General features: G+C 38.9%; 1 protein-coding gene across 3 annotated transcripts in view; it reads right to left on the bottom strand.

The window, feature by feature from the left end:
* Positions 1-12,784, bottom strand: part of LOC124134969 (solute carrier family 22 member 6-B-like) — a 37,746-nt gene extending 24,962 nt beyond the window's left edge. The window contains exon 1 of one of the 3 annotated variants that reach the window (XM_048396060.1): positions 12,430-12,784. The gene's annotated coding sequence lies outside the window, so the exon portion shown is untranslated. Of the gene's footprint in view, positions 1-2,024; positions 2,118-12,429 lie in introns of those variants that run through there. The other 2 variants (XM_048396061.1, XM_048396062.1) reach the window with 2 other exon arrangements.
* Between the last annotated feature and the right edge of the window lie 1,492 nt (positions 12,785-14,276).

Raw genomic sequence — 14,276 nt, 5'->3', positions numbered from 1 at the left:
AGAAGCATGTTTAACAAACAATATCTTTTAAGGCTGGTGTTTGTCTGAAAGTGAGTGTTAGGAAAACAACTTCACAAGTTGTGGCAGGTCAGTGAACATTCGTGATCAGACTGTTGGGAGTACACAATGAGTAACTAATGAAATGGCATGTGAGAGAATATTCATTTCATCTACTGGGTGGTTTGACAATGCGTGGAAGTGAATGAAAGAAATATGTCTCCTTACGTTTTTTGTATGTTGCTGCAAAAATAACTGTCACCAAACTAATGCGAGTATATGTCTTTTCACAGTACAGTGATTTTCCAGCTCTCAAAACTTTCCGTATTTACAGTATTCAAAACAGACAAAGACATCTTGAACTTCTGGCACATGAAAAAAGACTGTCCGTAATTAAAAAAGCAAAGCATAAAAATATGAGTGAGAAGGTTAGAACACAGCATATTCATATGTAAAGCTACTACAAATTTATTTGTATCCACGTTACCATAGTTACAAGCACAACTGTTAATCAAGTATAAATATTGAATATACAGCGCCAGTATGTAAAACGCAGCTTCATCTGTAGCAATGGACCTATCTCCCTTCATGGTATACTACAGGAAACCCTTACACTATATATTTCAGAAGATTTCAGAAGATTTCCCAAATAACACTAAGTGCACTGTGTTCCCACTGGCTTTTGAAACTGCCGGTCCTGATGGACTGGCAATGCTAAAAATAACCAGTCCCCTTAATTTTTGTCAGTCCCAATTTCAACAAATAAAATATATGAAAATTAACTGCCTTTAAATTCTTTCAACATCATGTTCAGTTCATCTCTGAAGTATATTAGTTAGATCTACACATCATCCACACAAAGTTCAGTCACAGAGTCGCTTCATATATATATTTTACCTTGAAGCTAAGCGAAATATTATTCCCTTGCTATAAAAATAGACAAGGGGAAACCCTGATGGAAACAGACAAGCTGAGAAATATACCTATAAATGAGAATATTGCTGATGTTTTGTTCAACAACAAAGATTTATGAGGTACTTTATTTGCCGCTCCACAGGGACTGGCAGTCACAAGAATTTCCGGTCCAAGCCTATTTTTACCGGTAAAAAACTGGTAATTACCTGTAAATGTGAACACTGAGTGCAACATATCAATCACTCTGTAAGTAATAGTCACAGTCCCAATAAAATCAAATGTTAAATGCTGAAAAAGATATTACTATTAACAGAGCTACAAATAAGCTGCGTATTTGCACACAAAAAAACAATTACTTTCAATTAACTTGCATACAGAAACGCATGCATTAAATGAAAAACTCAAATGTAAAAAAACATCTCGCGTAAATGAAGCCAATGAAGCTTTTTCAGCATGCGTACAAAGTAGCTAATTTCCAAAACACAATTACAAGCTTATTTACTTTCCGAGTCAAGTCTTACATATTTAGAACAGTTATATACATCTAAAAGATTACTTCATTTTTTTTAAATCTTAAAAATGTTAACTTAATATGGGAAAAAACCCAATAGAGTGATGAAGAGATGAATGCAAAAAAATTGGTTACCAAAAAAAATGTAATAACCAGAGCTGTAGCCAGCAGTTGCCCCCCCACACACACACACACACATGTTTCAAACAATCAGATCATGCATTCAGTGAAGTTGACTGAAGCTTTATCTTTACTCAAACATATACAAGTCAAAAGGAATGTGTGCATCGTCAGAAAGAAATGCGAACATTAGCGACTTGTAGTGTAACCACTGAGCTATAGTGAGTTTTTGTCATTAAACAACACATCACGTGACTAACCACGGGTCCAGGTAGTCCTGTGGGTACCCAGGTCCTACTCAGGACCCACCCAACCTGAGTACCCGAGTTACCCGTCCCAGCCCTATTACATAGTAATGTTAATTTACGTTATTCAGCAAATATGATATTTATATGACCACTACCCACCAGTGAAAAGGGCACATGTATATCACCTCCCTCGTACTTATCAACAAGTCACGAAACAAAATGTACACACTTACATGAAGAAAAGGCAGTCTACCTGCAATGAACGAAGTTGTCTACAGCAGGACCTTGAACTTCACTGTCCCGTAACCTGCCCATACATCCTGCAGACAGCAGCCCTTGCTATGCATGCTTGTATGAAGTATACATGGTATAGGGCTGTAGACCTGTGTGTTGACAAACGTGATTGTGAAATACAAAAGAAGAGAGGGAAAGGAAAGGAAGACGCAGGTCACGGCTGGATGTTTTCAGCCTGGAGGTTTGACAAGCCCATGCATGAAGCTATCATGACAAACAAGACAGTCAAGACAATGTAAAGATGTCCTCTCTGCTAATGAGAAAAGTTCATGGCCGAAATGGAGTAAGTAGAAAGACTGTGACATGCTAATGGCCAAATGACCAACTTGAAAGTGTTGACATCTAGTAGTTCAGCTGTCAGCAAATGCACAATCATATACCTTCATCGCAACTACAGTAGACAATGGATTATAACTTACCACAAGGGACCGGAGAAATCAGTTTGTCATATTCATTGTTCGTTATATACATTTTCGCTCTTGGATAAAACAAAACACAATACACGTAATTGCAGCATTGCCCACCATGGCATGTGCAAGTGATCTGACACATTGACATAATCTTGTGAAATATATTTTTGTCTTTCACACAAGATTTGTCCAGTTACATGTAAGATTAGTGGTATTTGGGCTTGTCAGGGATCAGTTCGCTGTAGAGAGTTTGTTAGATACTCACATTATATATGATAATATAGAGGATATAAATCAGGGATTTTGTGACAGTTCGTTGTATTTGTTTGTTTGCTCTATCCGTGTTCGTTATATCCGTGTTCGACTGTATTTCCAAAATGGTATCGTAAATGAGGAAATTGAGGGTTACATGTCTTTCATAAAAACAGTATCAGTATAACAGTGTTAATATATAGATGAATATTAATATATATGATACATTTATCATGATACATACCACACTTATCCAGGTACTATTGTCTGCTTAAATGTGGTTTATATTTGTTCTCCGACCAGTGGATCAGTTTGCATTCCAGTTATAATTCTCAGCTCCCATGTGTGCGAGGGTTTTTTAACATCTACTTCACATATCAGTAGTAGATATCATATCACATTACTGTTGCAACACTTGTACCTATAATACAGTGATGTTGCAGTACTTGTACCTATAACACAGTACTGTTGCAACACTTGTACCTATAACACACTACTGTTTTAGTACTTGTACCTATAACACACTACTGTTGCAACACTTGTACCTATAACACACTACTGTTGCAACACCTGTACCTATAACACAGTACTGTTGCAACACTTGTACCTATAACACACTACTGTTGCAACACTTGTACCCATAACACAGTACTGGTGCAGTACTTGTACCTATAACACACTACTGTTGCAACACTTGTACCTATAACACACTACTGTTTTAGTACTTGTACCTATAACACACTACTGTTGCAACACTTGTACCTATAACACACTACTGTTGCAACACTTGTACCTATAACACACTACTGTTGCAACACTTGTACCTATAACACACTACTGTTGCAACACTTGTACCCATAACACAGTACTGTTGCAACACTTGCACCTATAACACAGTGCTGTTGCAACACTTGTACCTATAACACAGTACTGTTGCAGTACCTGTAACTATAACACAGTGCTGTTGCAACACTTGTACCTATAACACACTACTGTTCCAACACTTGTACCTATAACACACTACTGTTGCAACACTTGTACCTATAACACAGTGCTGTTGCAGTACTTGTACCTATAACTCACTACTGTTGCAACACTTGTACCTATAACACACTATTGTTGCAACACTTGTACCTATTACACACTACTGTTGCAGTACTTGTACCCATAAAACACTACTGTTGCAACACTTGTACCTATAACACACTACTGTTGCAACACTTGTACCTATAACACAGTACTGTTGCAACACTTGTACCTATAACACAGTGCTGTTGCAACACTTGTACCTATAACACACTACTGTTGCAACACTTGTACCTATAACACAGTGCTGTTGCAGTACCTGTACCTATATAACAGTACTGTTGCAACACTTGTACCTATAACACACTACTGTTGCAACACTTGTACCTATAACACAGTGCTGTTGCAACACTTGTACCTATAACACACTACTGTTGCAACACTTGTACCTATAACACAGTACTGTTGCAGTACCTGTACCTATATAACAGTACTGTTGCAACACTTGTACCTATAACACACTACTGTTGCAACACTTGTACCTATAACACACTACTGTTGCAACACTTGTACCTATAACACAGTGCTGTTGCAGTACTTGTACCTATAACTCACTACTGTTGCAACACTTGTACCTATAACACACTATTGTTGCAACACTTGTACCTATTACACACTACTGTTGCAGTACTTGTACCCATAAAACACTACTGTTGCAACACTTGTACCTATAACACACTACTGTTGCAACACTTGTACCTATAACACAGTACTGTTGCAACACTTGTACCTATAACACACTACTGTTGCAACACTTGTGCTGTTGCAGTACCTGTACCTATATAACAGTACTGTTGCAACACTTGTACCTATAACACACTACTGTTGCAACACTTGTACCTATAACACAGTGCTGTTGCAACACTTGTACCTATAACACACTACTGTTGCAACACTTGTACCTATAACACAGTACTGTTGCAGTACCTGTACCTATATAACAGTACTGTTGCAACACTTGTACCTATAACACACTACTGTTGCAACACTTGTACCTATAACACACTACTGTTGCAACACTTGTACCTATAACACAGTGCTGTTGCAACACTTGTACCTATAACACAGTGCTGTTGCAACACTTGTACCTATAACACAGTGCTGTTGCAACACTTGTACCTATAACACACTACTGTTCCAACACTTGTACCTATAACACACTACTGTTGCAACACTTGTACCTATAACACAGTGCTGTTGCAGTACCTGTACCTATAACACAGTGCTGTTTCAACACTTGTACCTATAACACAGTGCTGTTGCAACACTTGTACCTATAACACACTACTGTTACAACAATTGTACCTATAACACACTACTGTTGCAACACTTGTACCTATAACACAGTACTGTTGCAGTACTTGTACCTATAACACAGTACTGTTGCCACACTTGTACCTATAACACACTACTGTTGCAACACTTGTACCTATAACACACTACTGTTGCAACACTTGTACCTATAACACAGTGCTGTTGCAGTACCTGTACCTATAACACAGTACTGTTCCAACACTTGTACCTATAACACACTACTGTTGCAACACTTGTACCTATAACACACTACTGTTGCAACACTTGTACCCATAACACAGTGCTGTTGCAGTACTTGTACCTATAACAAACTACTGTTGCAACACTTGTACCTATAACACACTACTGTTGGAACACTTGTACCTATAACACAGTGATGTTGCAGTACTTGTACCTATAACACACTACTGTTGCAACACTTGTACCTATAACACACTACTGTTGCAACACTTGTACCTATAACACACTACTGTTGCAACACTTGTACCTATTACACACTACTGTTGCAGTACTTGTACCCATAAAACACTACTGTTGCAACACTTGTACCTATAACACAGTACTGTTGCAACACTTGTACCTATAACACAGTACTGTTGCAACACTTGTACCTATAACACAGTGCTGTTGCAACACTTGTACCTATAACACACTACTGTTGCAACACTTGTACCTATAACACAGTGCTGTTGCAGTACCTGTACCTATATAACAGTACTGTTGCAACACTTGTACCTATAACACACTACTGTTGCAACACTTGTACCTATAACACACTACTGTTGCAACACTTGTACCTATAACACAGTGCTGTTGCAACACTTGTACCTATAACACAGTGCTGTTGCAACACTTGTACCTATAACACACTACTGTTGCAACACTTGTACCTATAACACACTACTGTTGCAACACTTGTACCTATAACACAGTGCTGTTGCAGTACTTGTACCTTTAACACACTACTGTTTCAACACTTGTACCTATAACACACTACTGTTGCAACACTTGTACCTATAACACACTACTGTTGCAGTACCTGTACCTATAACACAGTGCTGTTGCAGTACTTGTACCTATAACACACTACTGTTTCAACACTTGTACCTATAACACACTACTGTTGCAACACTTGTACCTATAACACACTACTGTTGCAGTACTTGTACCTATAAAACACTACTGTTGCCACACTTGTACCTATAACACACTACTGTTCCAACACTTGTACCTATAACACAGTACTGTTGCAACACTTGTACCTATAACACACTACTGTTGCAACACTTGTTCCTATAACACACTACTGTTGCAACACTTGTACCTATAACACAGTGCTGTTGCAGTACCTGTACCTATATAACAGTACTGTTGCAACACTTGTACCTATAACACACTACTGTTGCAACACTTGTACCTATAACACACTACTGTTGCAACACTTGTACCTATAACACAGTGCTGTTGCAACACTTGTACCTATAACACAGTGCTGTTGCAACACTTGTACCTATAACACAGTACTGTTGCAACACTTGTACCTATAACACAGTACTGTTGCAACACTTGTACCTATAACACAGTACTGTTGCAGTACTTGTACCTATAACTACACGCTGCGCATTTGGTTCCAAATTCAATTTAGCGGGGTTAAATCTACAGTAACCTAGCTCTACATTGAAAACACAGTATGTTTATCTCCTAAACATATCACTTTGTCATTGCTTTAAACATTGTTAAAATGGTACACTAATGTCACTGTAACATAGTAATACATAGTATTCGATACACATACTGTGGATAACGATTAACCAAACTATTCCAAAACAATGTCCTCAGATCTTTGTTTAGCGGTAGCGAGAACTAAGATTCTGATTTTAATGAGATTGAAACAATTCTGATAAAAAGGTTCTTCACATAACATCACCAATTATTTTACACCACTGTGATGATAATGAACATGCTAATCTTACAAATCAAGTAAAGGTTTGTAATATTTCTAAACAAGTATCTTATTATCCTATAATTTCTTATAAACATGTATAATATTCAATAACAGAGGCATGATTTTATATATTTTGTGGGCTCTCACACTTGCGTCTTGTTGATTTCCCATACAAGGGATTGGGCGAGGCAAGAGTGGCTCTCACACTTGCGTCTTGTTGATTTCCCATACAAGGGATTGGACGAGGCAAGAGTGGCTCTCACACTTGCGTCTTGTTGATTTCCCATACAAGGGATTGGACGAGGCAAGAGTGTCTCTCACACTTGCGTCTTGTTGATTTCCCATACAAGGGATTGGGCGAGGCAAGAGTGGCTCTCACACTTGCGTCTTGTTGATTTCCCATACAAGGGATTGGGCGAGGCAAGAGTGGCTCTCACACTTGCGTCTTGTTGATTTCCCATACAAGGGATTGGGCGAGGCAAGAGTGGCTCTCACACTTGCGTCTTGTTGATTTCCCATACAAGGGACTGGGCGAGGCAAGAGTGGCTCTCACACTTGCGTCTTGTTGATTTCCCATACAAGGGACTGGGCGAGGCAAGAGTGGCTCTCACACTTGCGTCTTGTTGATTTCCCATACAAGGGATTGGGCGAGGCAAGAGTGGCTCTCACACTTGCGTCTTGTTGATTTCCCATACAAGGGATTGGGCGAGGCAAGAGTGGCTCTCACACTTGCGTCTTGTTGATTTCCCATACAAGGGATTGGACGAGGCAAGAGTGTCTCTCACACTTGCGTCTTGTTGATTTCCCATACAAGGGATTGGGCGAGGCAAGAGTGGCTCTCACACTTGCGTCTTGTTGATTTCCCATACAAGGGATTGGACGAGGCAAGAGTGTCTCTCACACTTGCGTCTTGTTGATTTCCCATACAAGGGATTGGGCGAGGCAAGAGTGGCTCTCACACTTGCGTCTTGTTGATTTCCCATACAAGGGATTGGGCAAGGCAAGAGTGGCTCTCACACTTGCGTCTTGTTGATTTCCCATACAAGGGATTGGGCAAGGCAAGAGTGGCTCTCACACTTGCGTCTTGTTGATTTCCCATACAAGGGATTGGGCGAGGCAAGAGTGGCTCTAATAATACCACACTGTGTCAGACCGGGGAAAATTACTGCTCAGATTGAAAGACCTGACTGAAGTTGTGGGCACAATGGCAAATCAGTTATTGCTTGTGGAGAAATTGAGTTTGCCAAGAATGACTAGGCCAAAATATGAGTTCTATTGGATGTCGGTCAGTGAATAAGAAGTCACAGTTTAATTACCGGTAATACTGTCTTATAAGTCATGGCAAACAGTTGTGGGACAATGCTAGCTTACTGTTGAAGGAAAGCCCAACATGAAGTAGGTCTTAGCTGTGAAACACTCTGTGGAAACCCACAGGCACGGGTAGGGTGCTGACCAACCTAGACACCCAATCAGGGAGAATCTGGGATTTGAACCCGCAATTATAGATTTCTGCCACACCTAAGGGACACAACTCTGTATCCTTGTGTCTCATTGAGGCAAGTAGCTAATGATTGTGCCCAGTATATAAATACTTGGTACATTGTCACCAAACAGGAAAACAGCCCCTGACACACAAAACAATTCATCATTATATTTTCACCCAATGTTTTATAAATTGTGAGTGAGTGAGTTGGGTTTAACGCCGCTTTTAACAGTATTGAAGTTATATCACGGCCTGTCAGCTTAATGTGGGAAGAAGGCCCAAAGTGATGCAGGTCTCGGATGTTAACCATTTCGGTTAAATCCACGAGCACAGATATGGTGCAGACAAACCTAGAAATATAATCGGGGTGAACCGGGATTTGAACCCACAATCATAAGTTTCTGGCTTGCCCAAGGGATGCAACTTTGCACAGCATTATAAATTGTGAAGTCTTTTCTTGTTCATATAATATTTTCAAAAACCGATAAAGGTATCTGTGTATATCACCTGTACACTAACTGTACATTGAATTGTGTATTGGCAGTGTCATCTATAATAACTCGTTCAAGTCAGTCTAGTCTAAACAATACTACTAGTTTCACTGATTTCCGGATCATAAATAGGGGTGAAACGACACAGCAAGGTCACAATACATACCACGATACGATATGTATCATGATACACATATTTACGTCAAATGGCATGGAAACTTCTTGACAATAAATATTTCAGAGCAGGTTCAAAAGGAAAAGCTACCTGTAGGCATTTATTCGAAATGGCTATTTTTAGTAGTGAACTTTAAATGCTAATTACAACACATTTTGTGATATCTGACTGATAAATATGCCAGGGGTCATTAAACAAATATAGTAAGTAATATATATCAGCAAGTGTATGTCTTGTATCGATACAGAGAAAAACATATCATGTATCGTATCGTCGCATGAAAACTCACGTTTCACCCCTAATCATAAAGGGTAACTTTTGTCTTTCACAAAAAAACATGCTCGCTCGATAAACTCGTCTTGTCTTCTGATTGAGTCGACAAGGATGTTAGAAATGATCATCCTTCTCCAAATTTTCTGGACACTATTTGCAGCCTCATGGGTATTATCACTATTGAAAGGAAAAGTTGCAGTTGCATAAAAAAATCACAATATAAATGTTAATAGGCATACCACATACTTACTGCACTTAATAATGACACAAGCAGAAGTGGGTGAGAAATGGTCAGACATTACATTTTCAATATGACTCCTGAAGAGGCAATGCTTAAAATCTCAGACATCCATGGCAGCCATATAGACAATTGGATCAGAATTCTGCGAGCACATTTTTGGGCAACATATAACACTTGTGTCATCCATGCAATGGTCTTGTGGTTTCAGATGAGAAGTTGGAAACGTTACAGTTTACGACAGAGAGATGGATGGACAGAAGAAGGACACTGCGTCACGGTGTGTCTCCAGTCAATCACCCCAGCTGAATACTGTAAATCTTGAAATTAATATGAGCGTGAATTAAATTTGACAAATGCGAGTGGTCTTTGCTCGCATTAATTAACTTCGCATTTATTTCTCCAAAATGACTATCAACAATAAGACAGCCTCACTGCACAATTTGGAGAATGGAAAAACCAACTTGAATAATAACACAAACACTTCTTTGAGTGGCATTTAGAAGTTGGAGTGATGAAGTAAGATGAGTTCTATGGATGAACAACTTCTTTATTACAATTAGTGCGACGTTTCGGTGTAGATCCTAACACCTTTATCAAGCAAGTGATGGATAGGGCTAAACAACATAGGTATATATACACTTATTGACATCTAAGTTGTTACAGTGACTAGTTGATGGACACAGAGAGGTGATTAAGCTAATTGGAAGCCAGTGGATGACTAATGAACACAGAGTATACTAGCAGAGTAAACAAGCAGACTGATGGAGATGATGGAAGCCACTGTATTAATTGGATGGACAAAGGGATTTAGCAATTAGGTGATGGTAAGCAGGCGGGATGTAATAGCCTTGGTCTCTGTTCATTGCTGGCTGGATCCTTTTGATGTAGATGGCTTCTAGGAGTTTCCTGATACTCTGCTAGTATACTCTGTGTCCATCAACTAGTCACTGTAACAACTTAGATGTCAATAAGTGTATGTATACCTCTCTGTGTGGGATAAAAATATTAATATTATGCCTGTTTAAACACTTAAATTCCTAAGGGCACACCAAAACCTTTCTAGTTTTCTGTTTCCCTGGCACATTTGAAACAAAGCATGTTTACCCCTCTAATAACATGCCTTTTCCAAGATCATCTGCCAATAGTATATTCTCGCCACCACTGTCACCTTCATTTATCACAATAAAGGGAAAATTCTATTAATCCTATGTATATAAATAGATGTACCCTATAGATATACAATGCCAAACTTAAACACTCCGGGCAAAAATCTAAGTTGTTATTTTATGACACTTCAGTCACTTTGTTTCAAATGAATGAGTGAGTGAATGAGTTGGGTTAAACGGTGCTCTTAACAGTATCAGTATCCATTTTTATCATGGCTAGTCATCTTACTGTGCGGGGAAAGCCCGAAGTTTACCACTTTGATGAAACCCACGAGCACGGGCATGGTGCTGACAAACCTAAATACATAATTTGGGTGAACCAGGATTTGAACCCACAATCATAGGTTTCTGGCATGCCAAAGGGACACAAGTCTATACAGCGAACAACACTTTGTTGTCTGTTTAGCCCTGTATTATTCAAGCTGTATTAAAGCAGTCTGTAAAGATATTGGAGTCTGAACGAAACAAACCAGTGGTTGATATTAAGGGGTGAAATGATCCACCTGAGCACCATTGTATCGTGACTTTTAATGGGACGATACAATACATGATACGTTTTCTTCCATTTCGATACAAGACCTTACACTTGCCAAATAACATTACTACTACTTTAGTGATCCCCCCCTCCCCCTCCCCCAGCGTTTTTGTCAGTTAAATATCACAAAATGTGTTGTAATTAGCATTTCAAGTTCACTACACATAATAGCAGCTTCGAATTTGTGTCTACAGTTAGCTTTTCAATTTGAATCTGCTCTGAAATATTTGTGGTAAAAACTTTCCATGCAAAATAAATATGCACATCACGATATATTTCGTATCGTGACGTATGTATCATGATAGGTATCATATCGTGACCTTGGTGTATCGTTTCACCCCTGTTATGATATATATTGTTAGAAACAATCCATTTTGTCGGGATACAATGACTTGCAATAAACCAAGTCAACAAGGAGACATGACTGCCTGGGGAACTACATGTATTCCAAACGGTTTGGTTTTTGGGAGGTTTCTTTTGTTTAACGCAGCACTCAGCAGTATTCCAGCTATATGAGCGCAGTTTATAAAATAATCGAGTCTTCACAGACAATCCAGTACATCATGACATCATGATCATCAATCCGCGCAATTGGGATACAATGACATGCATCAACCTTATTAAGTCAGCAAGCCTGACCACCTGTTCCCGTTAGTGGCCTCTTACGACAAGCATAGTCGCCTTTTACAGCAAGCACGGGTTGCTTAACACCTATTCTAACCCGGATCTTCACGGGGCTATTCCAAACGGAATCCCCACCGGTTGACATGGTCATTCGATCACTCGATCACCATAAGTATATGCGCTGTTCTTGCAGAGCACTATGTGTACCTATGAGACTAGCCATATACCTAACGAAGCATGCCAAGAATCTGATTTTAGTGACAATCCTCTGGTCATTCGTTTAACAGCCCGGGGCAATAAAATCCCCAAACCCTTGAGGTACCGTTATTTGCTTCTCGAAGATACTCACCTCCATCTTGTTGTTCTCTTCCTCTGTCCTACGCCCTGTTCCAGCAAAGAAACCGCCAAAATTTGAAAAAAGGAGGACGATCAGTGAAACCCAGTTGTTATGAATCCATAACAATGTTTTCTCCCAAATCCCCCAGGTAACCAAGGACTCGCTCTGCTTCTTATGAGACTTACCGTTGACGAAATTCGTGTGAAACTATGAGTATGACCTTGTGTGGACAGTTTACAACCACGTTTTCCTTTCGCGTTACCTGATCCTAAATAGATTTAATATGTTTCATTTATATGCATTATGTTTGTCATATATGAAAGACATGCAATATCAACTTTCCTCAAAATCAATACACGATAACCACGTGAATAACTACTTCCTGCTAGTAAGGGAGGTAACTCTAATGTTGTCATTTATTCAGCGTTACACAGTGACTTCTGGTGGTCGTGTCTGCTAAAACATGAGATCGAATCTCTGGGGTTTTTTTTCAAATCATAGACATTTAGATCCGACATAAGTCGCATAAATCGTCTCTGTTATTCCATAACTTGGCAGCAGGATGTCGATGAGGGAGTGACGACGTCATAGCTGAAGATTGTTGACGTCATTCGACAATTGTGGTTTTCTACGACGGTTGTCGTGATCGGTGCATTTTTTTCGAAAGGAATTAAGAAATAAACGACGCGTGGCAAGTACAAAAGTGGTTTAATCACAATGCAGTGTGTTATTGTACGATAAACAACGACCAGGAGTCGTTCATTTCTTATATGAAATCTATGGACCATATATGGTCTCGTTAAAATGTTCCTTCGACCTTTTTCTGCCATGTTTAACTTCACGCGGATGACTGGGAATTTTAATTATGCACCCATGTCACATACATGTAATTTTTTTTTTAGTATCAGACAACAGTTTGAAAAAGAAAGCTGATCAGACTGGTCAGAAAGAATTATTTTTCCCCACTGTACAGTTATTGGTGTAAGACTACTGAGTTTCGTCCGCAACGGAAGTTTATTGTTCAAGAAAACGTCAACTTAAGTTTTAAAATGATGACAGCAATACTTTTTTGTATTTGAGTTAACTGTTTATGGATACGAGGTGCTGCAAAGTTCGGTTTGTTTTTCCTTCATTGAAACTGTGATAATGGCGCTGTGATTGGTTGGCCAAAATACGTGTTGTAGTATTGTCTGTGGATCAAATTTACAGGGTACATGCTCTGATTGTTCAAGACATTTGATAACCAATTATGTAGGTATATATAATCATGAATAAACATTATCAATCCCCTCAGAAAAATGGAATAAATTATCATAACATGACAGCTCGTAGTTCCAACATTCTGCTATGGATATTACATCTAATTGAAATTAGATTTACAAATTATTGATGTAGACTGTACTCTCGATTAACGTATGATAATCTATAATTGCAAGTCTTTAACTCTTATTTGAAAATGGAATATATAGAGAATCTCACCCGAGTGTCTTTTGATATCAAATATATCAACACGAGTTGATAAAAGTGAAAAAAACTCTGAGGCTTGCCGTGAAGTTTTTCCATTTTTATCAACGAGTGTTGATATATTTGATATCAAAAGACACGAGGGTGAGATTTTATTTATCATCCACCATCACTCTTCCAACTATTTCAGTTTGTAGACTGTAATAAGCAGTGTCTTGAGTGTCAAAAAGTACTGTTGACAGCTTCAGTGACAGAGCCATTAGTAATGTCATTTGAATGTGACGTCATTGTAACAATGTCACAATAGTCTGCAAAAAAAATTTCATTGCAGCGATATCTACAATGTAGATATTGCTGGATCTCAACCAAGCTATATGTGGGAGCCAGTTTTGTAC

Source organism: Haliotis rufescens, unplaced genomic scaffold (assembly GCF_023055435.1).
Source record: "Haliotis rufescens isolate VD_foot unplaced genomic scaffold, xgHalRufe1.0.p SCAF_15, whole genome shotgun sequence".
Taxonomy (NCBI): Eukaryota; Metazoa; Mollusca; class Gastropoda; order Lepetellida; family Haliotidae; genus Haliotis; species Haliotis rufescens.
Note: the sequence above shows the minus strand (reverse complement) of the source record. Positions and strands in the feature narration are given on the sequence as shown.